We start from the raw sequence: 13,234 nt of genomic DNA on the forward strand, positions 1-13,234 counted from the left end.
ACCACATTTTTTTTTCCTCCCCTTGCTTCTATTTTTCAAATCCCAATAAAAACTGATTCATTAATGCTTATGGTGAGTCAAATCAGAACCTCAAAGATAGTCTCCCAAGAATATAGTGACTTTAAAGTTCCCACAAACCACCGGAGCCAGCATTTCCAGCTCCGTGTACCCTCACCCTCCAGCAGCCTTGTTCACAATTAGCTAAAACGTGGAAGCCACCCAAGCATGAAAGGGTAAACAAAATGTGATATTTCCATTCAACGAAATATGACCCATGACAAAAAAATGAATGAACCTGAAGTCATTATGCCAAGTGACAAGAGCAGTTATAAAAGGACAAATATTGTAGGAGTCCACTTACACGAGACACACAGAGCAGTGAAATTCATGGAATTGAAAAGCAGAACGGGGGTTAGGAATAGGCATAAAGTGTTTCAAGGGTACAGAATTCTGCAATATGGAGAGTCCTGGAGATGGGTGGTGGTAATGGCCACCCAGCCACGGGAATGTCCTTACTTGTCACTGAAATGGACACTTGAATGTGGTTGAGATGCTCTATTTGATGGTACGTTTTATATTTTCCACAATGAAAACGAAAACTTTCAGAACACAGATGTCTTGATTGAACCTCACAACTGACAAGATTATTATAGACTAGCCTTCTCCCCTGCTGTGGTACCTAATTGTGTTAGTCCCCTTAAAAATCTGTGGGTTTCTTGGAGAAGTCCTCTGAGGACACAGCTGTGCTCCGTGACAGCCCTGGTTGAACCAGGAGCCAGGGCATCTCTGCCCACCTTGTTATAGGGCCAACATATGGGCCTGCAGCTGGCCCATATGCAAAACAAAAGCTCCCTGTCCTGGACACAAATGGCTTTCCTCAGGGAGCTTCTGTTGCCAGGACAGAGGCATGTATTAGAGCTAGAATGCCAGGGGGGGAAATTCGGTCATCTCATTTTTTTTTTTTTTCAGCTCATCTTCTCACAAAGAACATCCACAGAGTAATTGGCGAGGATGCCAAGATGGTGCGACAAGCACCCCAGCTCTGAATTCAGGCAAGATGCAGCCCAGTGACACACAGCTCGCTCTGAATTACACAGCTTTCAAGTTCTCCTTTAAACACTCGTCCCTGCTGATCCCTGAAGAAGAGGTTTTTATGGGACCTTCATAACTAACACCTTTCCACGCTCTTTCCAGGTTTTAATGACCTGGCAAGACAGATTTATTAAATGACCCAGCTCGACATTAGCTGAAAACATCCTGTGGCAGCCCCTTCAGCTCTGCTAGCAATCCATCAGGAATTCAGAAACCTGAAGGAGGAGAGGGGAGAGAGGGAGAGAGAGAGGGAGGAAGGGAGGGAGAGAGAGAGAGAGAGAGAGAGAGAGAGAGAGAGAGAGAGAGAGAAAGTATTAGGTACAGGTGGTTCAAGCAGGCATTGAAGAAAGGCAGACAAACCTCAGCACTGAAAGAGACAGGAAAAAGAAAAACTCACTATTCCACTTACACAGTACACAAAGCTAACATCCAGGAATTCCACATCAGAAACTTGCTTCTCCTTTGTCATTCTAATACGTTCCCTTGTTTGGAGATGGTGGGGAGGGGTTCCAAATAAAGCAGCCCTAGAAGGCTCCTGGTTCTTCTAAGGCAAGCCTGTCCATTCTACAGAGGAGGCTGGCACCGCCTGGTCACAGCCATCTGCAGGCTGGGGGCTCTGAGGACACTTGTTCCTCGGTAGCAAAGCCAGGCATTGTTGGGGAGAACCTGTGAGCTCAAATCGGCCTTTGAGGATCAACTCTCTTGTTTTACAGATGAAGAAAGGGAGTCCAAGACTGCTGGTGACCTGCCCAAGGGTAACCCAGCCTGCTGGTGGGGGAGGCAGCAATGGGACCAGGTTACCTGCCACCCAGGCCACCTTCTCCCCTCTAGGACATTGTCAGAAGACAGTGGAGGTCTGCGTGCTCTGCCTGCCTTGACCCAGGCCCTTGATGCTCTTGTTCATCGTATACAGACCTGGAAGCCACACAAAGAAAAAGAAAATGCTGGATACCCCAAGGACAGGGATCAGGGTCCAGAACTTTCTCTGAGTCATCATTTAAACCACCATTAGGCTTTAAAAACAATGGCCCATGCACGACTCTTTTCTCACCTTACCCAGTGTTTTACCTTAGTATCTTAAAAAGTCATCTTTTGGACAATGTTAAGAGAGACACAGCTAGGCCAAGGGTGAACAGCAGTGTACCTGACAACTCTGATTCTCTGCCCTTCATTTCTGGGAGTCCATTTGATGGGGAAAAAATAAAAGAAGTGACTTACTCCTAATCTGCAGATACTGTGTCAACTGATGAAGGTGAACTCCACCCAGGAGAGTATCATGCTGATATCAGGGTCCCCTCTACGACACGATGAACATGTGGTGTTCCTCCCCCAAAATTTGACACAATCCACACCGAGGGACATTTTTCAAAATATGGACCCTTCACAATCCTGCCCTGGTTACAAGTGTCAGAATCACAAAAGCCAAGGAAAAACTGAGGAACTGTCACAGATCGGAGAGGACGTGACAACTAAGTACAAGAAGAGAAAAAGGACTTGAGACGAAAAGCTAGTGAAATCCTAATAAAGCTTGTAGCTGCGTTCGTAGGACCGTAGCAGTGTGACTTCACTTGGATAAATGTACTTGACGACTAAGTAAGATGGTTCCTGTAGGGGACGTGGGTGAATGAACGGTACACAGAAATCCTCTGCATTACTTTTGCCATGATCTAGCAGTCCTACTCCTGGCTGTGTATTCAGAAGCACTGAAGGCAGGCTTGAAAAGATATTTGTACACTCACATTATTATTATTAACCACAATAGCTAAACCGTGGGCACAACCCAAGTGTCCATCATGGAATTAATGGGAAAAAAAAATGTGATATGTACAAACAATGGAATAGTATTTGGCTTTAAAATGAAGGAAATCCTGTCACAGACTACAATGTGGATGAACTTTGAAGACACTTTGCTCACTGAAATAAACTGGTCCCCAAACGACAAAACACTATAGGACGTCACTTAGTTGAGATACCTAGAGTAGTCAAATTCATAGAGACAGAAAGGCAAGTGGTGGTTGCTAGGGGCTGGGGTCAGACTTGTTTAATAGGTACAGAGTTTCAGTTCTGCAGGAGGGAATGTTTCCAGGGATGGATGGTGAGGATGGTCACCCAGCAATGAAAATGTACTTATCACTGTTGAATGGTACACTTAAAAGATAATTAAGATGGTAAATTTTATGCTATGTGTTTTCTACCACAATTAAAACTTAAGAGTATGCAGAGAACTAGAGTAGGAGGCTGTGATTAAAAAACCAAAAAGTACAAGCTGGTGAATTCTGAGTGAGCAGTCAGGGAAGGCCTCTCTGAGCAAGGAGTGGGGAAGAGGAGGGCTCCGTTCCCCCCCTCAGGGTCTCCTGTATCTGCTGCTCTCTAACTTCCCCATGTCACCACCTGCTCAGGCTGTTTTCCTGCAAATGCCTCTTCTTCTAGCCCCACGAAGGCCTATGCTCACCAGGTGATGGGTTTAATGTATGTGTCTGACTGAGGGCCTGTGCAGGAAACCGTACAGGGATGAGGAGGTCCCCGTTCCCGACTTTCCAGAGGATCAGAATCTACAAGGCAAAGCAGGCATAGGTATAAAGGGTGCTGGTATTTGCATTTCAAATTACAGCCAGCACTTGAAATCTATCAGCCAACACCATACCTGCTGGTGGAGAATAACTTCACTAGAACCAGTTTCAAAGATCTGTTTCTCCTTGTTACCTTTTTTTGCTAACGTTGCAAAATGATATACCCATCCTCAAAATAAATAAATTAATTAAATTAAATAACACTCTGTCAGTGAAAGGATAGGCTAGAATACGAAAGTGACATAATTAGTTTGTTTTTCAAAAAAGGCTCTGGTTGGGCTGGGGTTGTGACTTAGCGGTAGAGCACTTGCCAGTGTGTGAGGCCCTGGGTTCGATCCTCAGCACCACATAAAAATAAATAAACAAAATAAAGGTATTGAAAAGTAAATTAGTAAAGGTATTGTGTCCAACTACAACTAAAAAATAATAATTTTTTTTTTTAAAGGCTCTGGTTTTGGATGAAATGAGCAGACTTTTCCTGGCTGGGCATTGCTGGGCCAGATGCCACCATCTGTCCATTGGCTCCTTGGGAATAGCAACCAGCTGAGAGCTATAGTCAAGGCGAGGAATGGATCTCTCTCTACCACCTCTGGGCCTCCTCATATCCATGACACCAAGGAGGAAAAGACACCAAAAGAAAAATGGCAGGACTGCCTGGAGATAAACTCAGCCATCTCAACTAAGTAGGCTCAGGTAACAGAAGACATTAAATCAGATTTTAAACAATGCCCCCTCCATAAGAAAGCAGAGGTATGTATTGCATCCCTCTTCCTGACTCATGTCCCTCGTCTCTCCCTCTCCAGAGTCTAGTGAAGCCCTAGTGCAAACCAAATGTATGTGGGTCAAGAATTCTGTTCTCATCTCCTGTGGTCTTAACCCATAGGACCTCCCATGAAAAGTCCCCAAAGCTGGAGTAAACTTTGGGGCCCAGAGTTCTGGGGTGTACTCAGCACTCTCTTGCAGGTTTAAATGTTATCTAAGGAATAGCCTAAGGCAGGAATGAGCCATACTGGCTCCATTTCTCTCAGTGTCTTTTATTTACCAAAAGTTAGATGACCCTCAGCATTCCTGAGCCTGGTGTGTATAAGCAGACCAGGAGCGAGGAGAGCAAATGTATTTTATTCCACTTTCTTCATTTTCTAAATATTAGTTTCAGGTTCTGCCGGCTTAAATAACATGCTGCCCATCTGCCAAACCACTGGCTTGCAGAAAAGCCAAGGACTGCTGCGGGAGCTGAGCCCCACCTGCAAGCCCACTCTGTGGCATGCGTGAGCTGGGACACGAACCTTGTTGCTGGCCCCACTCTTTCAGGGAATCCGGTGAACTGCATGGAAGGAATGTAGAGAAACCATACCCTGACTCTTTGCAATGATGAAAAGTTTCTCAGACTTACCAAAACAACTCGGATGAGACTTCTCCCCCAGCTTTTAGTGCTGGATTACTCATGTATCAAAAATTCCTGGGCTGGGGATATAACTCATTGGTAGACTGCTTGCCTTGCATGCACAAGGCCCTGGCTTCCATCTCTAGCACCATGGGGGGAAAATGCTGAATTAATAGAAAAATTCTTGTTGAACATTTACTATGAGCAGGAATGTGCTATGTACAAAGGATCCAAGCTCAGCTGTGTCTTCTCAGGGAGCTACAATGAGAGCAATGACTCATGGGAGATCCACTGGTAGTGGTAAGGAAAAGGAAGACAGAGACCTCAGGTTACACTCACCATTGACCCTTGCCCCCTGCTGTGCTCATTAAAACACAATTTGCACACAAATGTTCTTACCAAGTCACTGAAACTTATTCTGACTGACATCAACTCATAATCTATAGTTGTAGGATATGATTGTGCAGTCAGTTTGGAATCCAACCAACTGTTTTGGAATCCAACCCAAATCTATCTGGGTCATGAGGTTTTTATGAGACATCTCAACATGTTCCTCTATGATTCAAAACTGTCTATGTGACAATAGCAGCAGTCCGGTTTCCACATTGCTGATGTGATGTGATAATAGGATAATAATATGGAAGTCTAGCTCCTTTTCAGCTTTAACACTTTCTAATCACATTGGTACATCTATTCTGTATTACTGGGGCATTGATTGCCACCATGTTTCATGAAGTCATTTATTTACCTATCTAGCATTTAGGTACCTGTCCCGTGCCAGGCACAATCTAGGCTAGAGATATAGTGGAGAACAAGAATGATTAGTTACCTGCTTTCATGGAGTATTCTCTTGAATGGGTGAGTAGCATGTACAGAGACACGAATATACACACCAATGAAAGTAAGGTAGAAAGAAATTAGACTAGATAGTCTGAGAAAGCTTCCCGAGTGTCATTTAAACAGAGATTGCAGTGATCAGATGTGGCTGGGTCTACCAAAGGTCTGGGGTGGAGAATTTAAGTACAAGAAAAGAAGTGTGCAAGAAATCCAGAGAATAAGAGCCAAAAGGCCCAGTGGGCTAGAACATGCTATGAATCTCAGGGCCTGATCCCGTAAGGTTATCACAGGCCAAAGCAAGGCATTTGGAATGAGCAGTGAAAACCACTAGAGAATGTGGCAAAGACCACCTGTCACTCCCCAGGACCTATTCTCCCCTTCTTGCTATAGGCTTGCAGCTGTACAAAATAAGCCCACCTCCCCGGTACCCCTAGTCTTTGGGGGTACACACACAGGCTACTGTTTTCTGGCCAAAGGGATGTAAGAAGTGTTTCCTCAGACTTCTGAACAGGGGGTAGGAGTGTTCCCTCCCCCTCCTCCACTCCTCTCTCCTGGCTGCAATACAGAACCACAGAAGAGGCCTGAGCCTCAGGAGACAGTCTTAGCAGCCTAGGCTGATAGTGCTGAGGGTTGCGATAAATTCCACTTTGTTTAAATTCCTATTGTTCTGGTTTCCAGTGCTTTGCAAGTAAAGCGATGGCTGAACAAGACAGGCAGTTTGAAGTAGGAGAGCAGAAGGTCTGATTTGTGTCATATGACTGTCATCCTGGTTGTCAGTGGAGAAGGAGCTGCTGAGGTGTGAGGGGGAAGCAGGAAGATTAGTTAGGAAGGTTTCACCTTAGTTATCAAGGCACGAAAGAGAAAGCTTTGCCTCAGGGAGTTAAGGCAGAGGTGGAGCAAAACCCAGGGGCTTGAATATAACTTGCAAGAATTGCCAGGGGACTTGCTGATGGAGGGAGAGACGGGAGAGGGTGACTTACACATTCCCCGGTTGAGCCACCACATTGTCATGGGGAAGAACAGCTCTGAGGATATGGGAAGAGGGCTCTTCTTTGGCCACACTGAATTTGACATGCATACTGGATGTCCCAGTGGGATATCCGCTAGGCGTTTGGATATATGAGTTTGGAACTCAGCAGGGAGGGCCAAGTTGGTGATATAAATTTGGGACGCTGGCATCTAGAGATATTTAATGCCATGTGTTTAGTGGAGCTGACAGGAAGAAAGTGTGGATGCATAAATGGGAGCCACAGATGCAGCCTTCTTACAGAAAAGGGACGAATAAAACCAAGTGGGTGTGGTGTCATGAAAGCAAAGAAAGGGAACTAGTCAAACTAGGTCAGAAGCTGCTGAGAAGTCAGTTAAGATAAGAATAAACTGCTGGAGCCTTTGGCAGCTTGGAGGGTGTGGGTACTCTTATCAAGATCACTTCCACGGAGCAGTGGGACAAGATGCCTGAGTGGACTGGGGGAAGGATGGAGTGAGGCACTGGAGGTGATGCAGAGAGCTCAGGTTTGGGGGCAGTTTTGCTGTTAGAGGGGAGAAATTAAGCTACTGTCTGCAATCCCATTTGCTGCCTATAGTGGTCCTATCCAGCACGGGAGTCATTAGATGCATGTGATTGCTTCCATTTAAATGAACTAAAATGAATTTGAATAACAAATGCAGTCCCTCCATCACTCTAGCCACATCTCAGGTGCTCCACAGCCACCAGTGCCCATGGTTAGAGGACTAGACACCACAGGGAGAATGAATTTCCCCACTACAGCAAGTGTTCTTGGATAGCTCTGGCCTCAAAGCTCCCCTAAGAAATCATGTATTAGCCAGGTGCTACGGCTCACACCTGCAATCCCAGTGGCTCGGGAGGCTGAGGCAGGAGAATCATGAGTTCAAAGCCATCCTCAGCAACTTAGAGAGGCTCTAAGCAACTTAGTGAGACCCTGTTTCTAAAAAAAAAAAAAAAAAAGAGTGGGGATGTGGCTTAGTGGTTAAGTGCCCCTGGGTTCAATCCCTGGTACCAAAAAAAAAAAAAAAAAAAAAAAAAATCATGTATTATTTTGGTTTGCTTTGCCTCCTTAGACTTACGAGAGAGAATGGGAGAAAAAGTAAAAGGCTGTGTTTTCCTGTTTGGTTCATGCTATGGTTTGGATATGGTTTGTGGCCACCAACACTCATGTTGAGGTTTGATTCCCAATGTAGCAGTATTGGGAGGTGAGGCCTTTAGGGGATGAGTAGGTCATGGGCTTAACACTCATGAATGGACGGATGCAGTCTTGCAGAAGCTGTCCCTCTCATAGAACTAAAGTAGTTACCAGGAAAACAGGCAGTTGTAGAGCAAGGCTGCCACCCCTCCCCATCACCCTCTGGAGAATGACACTCTCTATTTGGCTTCTCTGTCATAATGACCCTACCAGAGACTGAGCAGATGTTGACACCATTCTCCTGGAATTCTAGAATCATGAGCCCGGACAAACCTCAGTTTTTTATAAATTATCCATTCTCCAAGTTTTCTATTTGCTTCAATAACTTAGAGGTATAACTATCGTTGGTCTCATGGCTTTGTCCAAATTCTTCAGGCTCGTGTTTATGAACTAGGATGATAACTTCCAACACTTGAAGAGATCAGAAATCGGTACCTTTTCAGAAGGTAACCAGGTGAAGGTATTTATGTATTTGGGGTCCTAGGAATTGAACCCAGGACCTCATGCCTGCTAGGGAAGTGCTCTACCCGCAAGCTACATCCCTAGCCCCACGATTTGCAGGTTTGTGATTGTTCTTACCTTCATTCAACCCATTATAAAAGGGGATAGAAATAAGCCTCTCAGCCACTGGGAGGTAGCTCTCCCTCTCCCTCTACGCTCTTCTCTCCTGGGGCTCCAGATCACACCAAAGCAGCTGCGACGGAATGGAAAAGCCAACTGTGCAAACATTCACTTCCCCAGTCACAAGGTGGAAAGGAAAACTGCCAAAGAAGAGAGCTTGGGAAAACAGCCAAAGAGCAATGGCTCCCTGAAGAGAACATGAAATAAGACTCTACCGTGCCTGCATGAAGGAAACGGGAAATAAGATCCAACCATGCTTGGGTCAGAGAAGACCACTGGGCTTCGGGGTAATGACTACAAGGAAAAGAGGGGTGTGAAAGCTGCAGCATGGATGGCCTGGGAGGGGCACTCTGTCATTCAGTAAACCCTTTGAAGAACAGGATACGGGCGTCCGAGAGCAGCCTAAATACCCTCCCCTAACTCCACGTTTGCATGAAAGTTCTCACAATCATTCCCACCTGTGGCTGGTGGGTGCCATTTGTGTAGCCTACAGGATACGTGGGAAAACTGAACAAGGATTCCCAGGAAGAGCTTCTTTTCAGAAACAAAACTGCCAAGAGGATAATGTTGGTGGTAAATGTCACGCTGGGAAACACAAACTGGATGAAGAGTTCTCTATTTAGCTTTTTCTAGAAATGCCTTGTGCCTCAGGGGGACTATCAGGCTAAACTCCTTAAGGTGCACGAACCGGTTCCCTTTCATGGCAGCCCACGGGACAAAAGGGGACGAGCTCAGAATTATCTCCCCCAACACAGGACAGAACACAGTCTTAGCACGTTATCTTCTCCCTCGTGAAGCTGGTGATAGTTCTCTACGATCTGTAAAGACCAAACACGTTACGGCATCCATGTCCCTCTAGGCCTGGGTTCCTTCTCTGTCCCATCTGTGCACAGCCCCCCATGGTCACTCCTATGTTCCCTGTGGGTGATGAGGCTGGACAGCCACAGGGGAAGCCACACCATGAAGGGGCCAAGGGAGCAGTCAAAAAGAGTGGGTCACTGGGGTGAGTCTAGGCTCGGGGACACTGGTCCCTGAAGAGGGATGGGAGGCTGCGGCCACTCACAGGTGAGTTTTTGACAGTCTCTATGGTCCTTAAATTTCATGCTGTCATGTGGGTGAAAATCTTGGTCTATGTTAACATAGGCATGGTGGAGACTCTGGATGAGCTGTGGACATAATGACGATGAATGTGGACATAAGATTTCAGAGACCACTCACATTTATATCTGTATTTACGCTCACCAAAGGCCAATGTCAGCATGGCTGACAGCAAAAAAAATGCAGGTTTAACAGGGGTGTGGATGAAATCACAGGAGCCCTTGCGTGCGCACAACAGCATAGGCACCATCAACGCCACCGAGCCCAGATGTCAGGACCCAAGACCATCTGTCTCTGTAAAGGCCACTTCATTAGCGAGGAGAGAAACAGGAAACAGGCCGTAACGAATGTTTCTAGTCTCTGTTACAGCCATAAGTGGACTAAATGCCTATTTAATTAATACTTTAATAATGTCACAAATCTAACTTTATCTCAAGAGATGGAGACAGGTTAGCAGAGCCATTAAATGACATCCCATTACAGTAAGTAACTGAGGCTTACTCAGGAGTGGGGAAATACATGACATTTGAGAATTCTGTGCTGCCAAAACCTTAAAATCATTAATGTCATTTTAGATTTAAAAAAAAAAAATTATGTGAAAAGGCATCAGGTAAACTCCAATTACTCAAGTCAAAATTCCAAAATAGATTAAATAAAAAATTGACTCTAAAGGCTCTTCTGCTACTAAACCCAACAAGGGTGAATGGGTAATTCTGTTTCAGGAAAAGACCATCATCCATCATATGAAAGCCCTATATTTGAATTGTATTGGTTTTGAAATTGTGTGTTGTTAATATTTTGGTTTTATAGCTATTTGGAAGTTGCAAGAACTAATATAAATTCCTTAGGAGATGTTTGCACACATTTCAATAATATTGTAATATTGTAATATTTTAACTCAGAGAGAGAGCTGTTAGAAGTGACACAGCAGTGACACATACAGGCACTGGAGCCACGGAGACTTGGGTTTGAACCCTGGCTCCTCTACCTCTTTGTGTGTGGCCATGGGTAAACTTCGTTTTCCATTTGCAAACTGGGGATAATAATTGTGCTCATATCATAGGCTTATTGAGTGGGTTAAATACCTATAGCACTCAGTGGTGCCAAGGCACAGGGGACTGATTCAGTAAACGTTAGCTTTTGCTTAATGGCTTCACTAGCAAATTAAACAAGGTCCAGGGATTAGAGGTATCCGTTTCCTTATCTGTACAACAAGGCAATTAATAGGATGCATTTTCCTTGGTTAATAAGAAATTTAAGTGTATCTATATATGTCAGTATATACGTGCATATAACTTAGCAGAGCACCTAAACTTAGAAAATGCTTAATAAGTAGCTATTGTTATCAAATCCCAATCATCATAATAGTCTCAGTTCCTCCTTAAGAGCAAAACAGTGTTCATCTGTTCAGCACCCTGCCATGGCCTGCTATCCACAGGTTGGAGGGCACAGAAAAGGAGGTCTCAACCCAGATTCTTCTCAGCTCCTATACACCTAACCCCAACATGTCAGGACTTGTAGATGATTCTTTCTAAAAAGAGGTAGAGGAGTGATATGATCCTGCTTCATGCACTGATACCAATTAAACTGTGAGAAAAGGACCAAGGATGGAGGGCCATGGCTCTCTGGGAAGAACTTCCGGTTCAATAAGGATAGTTACGCGTCCCCACTCGAATACAAAGAAGCCAATACCATTTACCAAAGAGAACAAGGTAACATTTATCCCATATTTTACTCCATTTCAGGAGGCCTTGTTTGCCCTGGAAGCCCCAGAGCTTGAGGGTTAGGGCCTCTCAAATGAAGATAACAATGCCAGTTTTACAAATCAAATTGATGTCAGGGAAAAACCAGAAATCCCAAGTCACACTGGAACTGTAGCAAAAATTCTCTCAATATTATGTAAATTATGAATGGGGAACTGAGCTAGAGCGAGACAGCACTTAATTCCTCCCCTCCCCCCATGCTGACAACCTAACTTTGGTTTGGAGGAAGATCTGAGTCCTTTCCCAGAATTGACACAGAGCAAATATCAAGCAAGACATGCTTTCAAAAGGCATAGGTTAGAAGGGACACAAGCATCAACTTGGCTTTTGAACAGGAGCAGGTTGGACACAAAGCACCCTATTCTACAAGAACCATCAAAGACCCTGCAGTAGCAACACCTCTCAATGAGAGAATCATATTTTCAGTTTTCCATATTCCATGCTGGAAGTTCAAAGGGCCTGTGAGCTACCCTTCTCAACTGGGCCAATGATCCGTCTTGCACACCTGACCTTCTGCGCTGTCATGTGAGGATGTGACCCAGGGAGCATCAGCCTTAGCTGCAACCCTTTCTTCCTCACCATTAAGGCATGGGGATATGATGCTTCAGACAACTCGTTATTGAGTTGCCTTTCAATCCATGTTTTCAACCCAGTACAAATGAACATCTGCCCATCTCAAAAAAAATCATTTTCTTGCACCACGATGTAGATGCATCATTGAATTGTGTACACTTAAAAATGGTGGAAATGGCAAATTTTATGTATATATATATATATATATATATATATATATATATATATATATATATAGTAACAGAAAAACAACTTCCTTTTTAAAATACTTGATCTAAGGACAAGACAATACTCCTCTGGGACGTATGTGAATTAAAACCTATGCTCAAAATAATTTATATTGTATATATCATGGCACTGAATCAATGTGACCTTTGCCACAGTTGCCTCTGACCTATTAGATAATCATTGCTACATCCAAAGGACATTTTTCAGAGTCTTGCATCATTTGACAACACATTGACCCCTTCCTTGGCCCCCAGTTACCAACCTATTCTGACATGCCACTGACCACTCAAGCCATTCCTTCCTGTCTTGCTCAACTGGTTTTTCTACCTCCACCTTTTTTTAATCTCATGCTATAAGGCCCTGGGTGATCTTAGTTACTCTGGTAGCCTTAAGTGGCTACCTTTACTCTGAAGATCCACAGACTTTGCTCCTGAACTTCTGAATAGCAAATCACCTGCTAAAGCAATACCCACAGATCCCCTGAAGATACCACCAACTTGCCATGCCTGAAACAGAAGTCATCACTCTCTCCCCTCTGCAACCCCCACAGAGGAAAAGGGAGCAGCCAGTAGCTTCAACCGGTAGAAGCTGGAATCAGAATACCTGGGCTGAATCCCGTGCTTCACATCCATTCAGGGACCTAAGTGGGCCACCTGGTCATTCTGCCCTTTCTCTGCTCTTAGTGCCCTAGGCATTGGACTCTATCTCCTTAGAGTCTCTCCTTGCCCACGGTCCTGCCCTTCCTTCAGGCTCTTCACCTTCCTCACCTAGATACAGCAATAGCTGCCCAGCTCCTGGCCTGGCTTCTTCCTCGGCCTCCTGACCACCATGGCCTGAGTGAACCCACTAAAGCATGCCTCTAAAGGT

At 44.7% G+C, this 13,234-nt stretch overlaps 1 protein-coding gene across 2 annotated transcripts in view; it reads right to left on the bottom strand.

Annotated features, from left to right (window-relative positions):
- The window catches only part of Slc22a23 (solute carrier family 22 member 23), a 178,243-nt gene that overhangs the window by 111,735 nt on the left and 53,274 nt on the right, over positions 1-13,234 (bottom strand). The gene's annotated exons all lie outside the window — the stretch shown is intronic.

This window comes from Marmota monax, unplaced genomic scaffold (genome assembly GCF_021218885.2).
Source record: "Marmota monax isolate L192 unplaced genomic scaffold, Marmota_monax_Labrador192_F-V1.1 WCK01_AAM20220418_F8-fsc00029, whole genome shotgun sequence".
NCBI lineage: Eukaryota > Metazoa > Chordata > Mammalia > Rodentia > Sciuridae > Marmota > Marmota monax.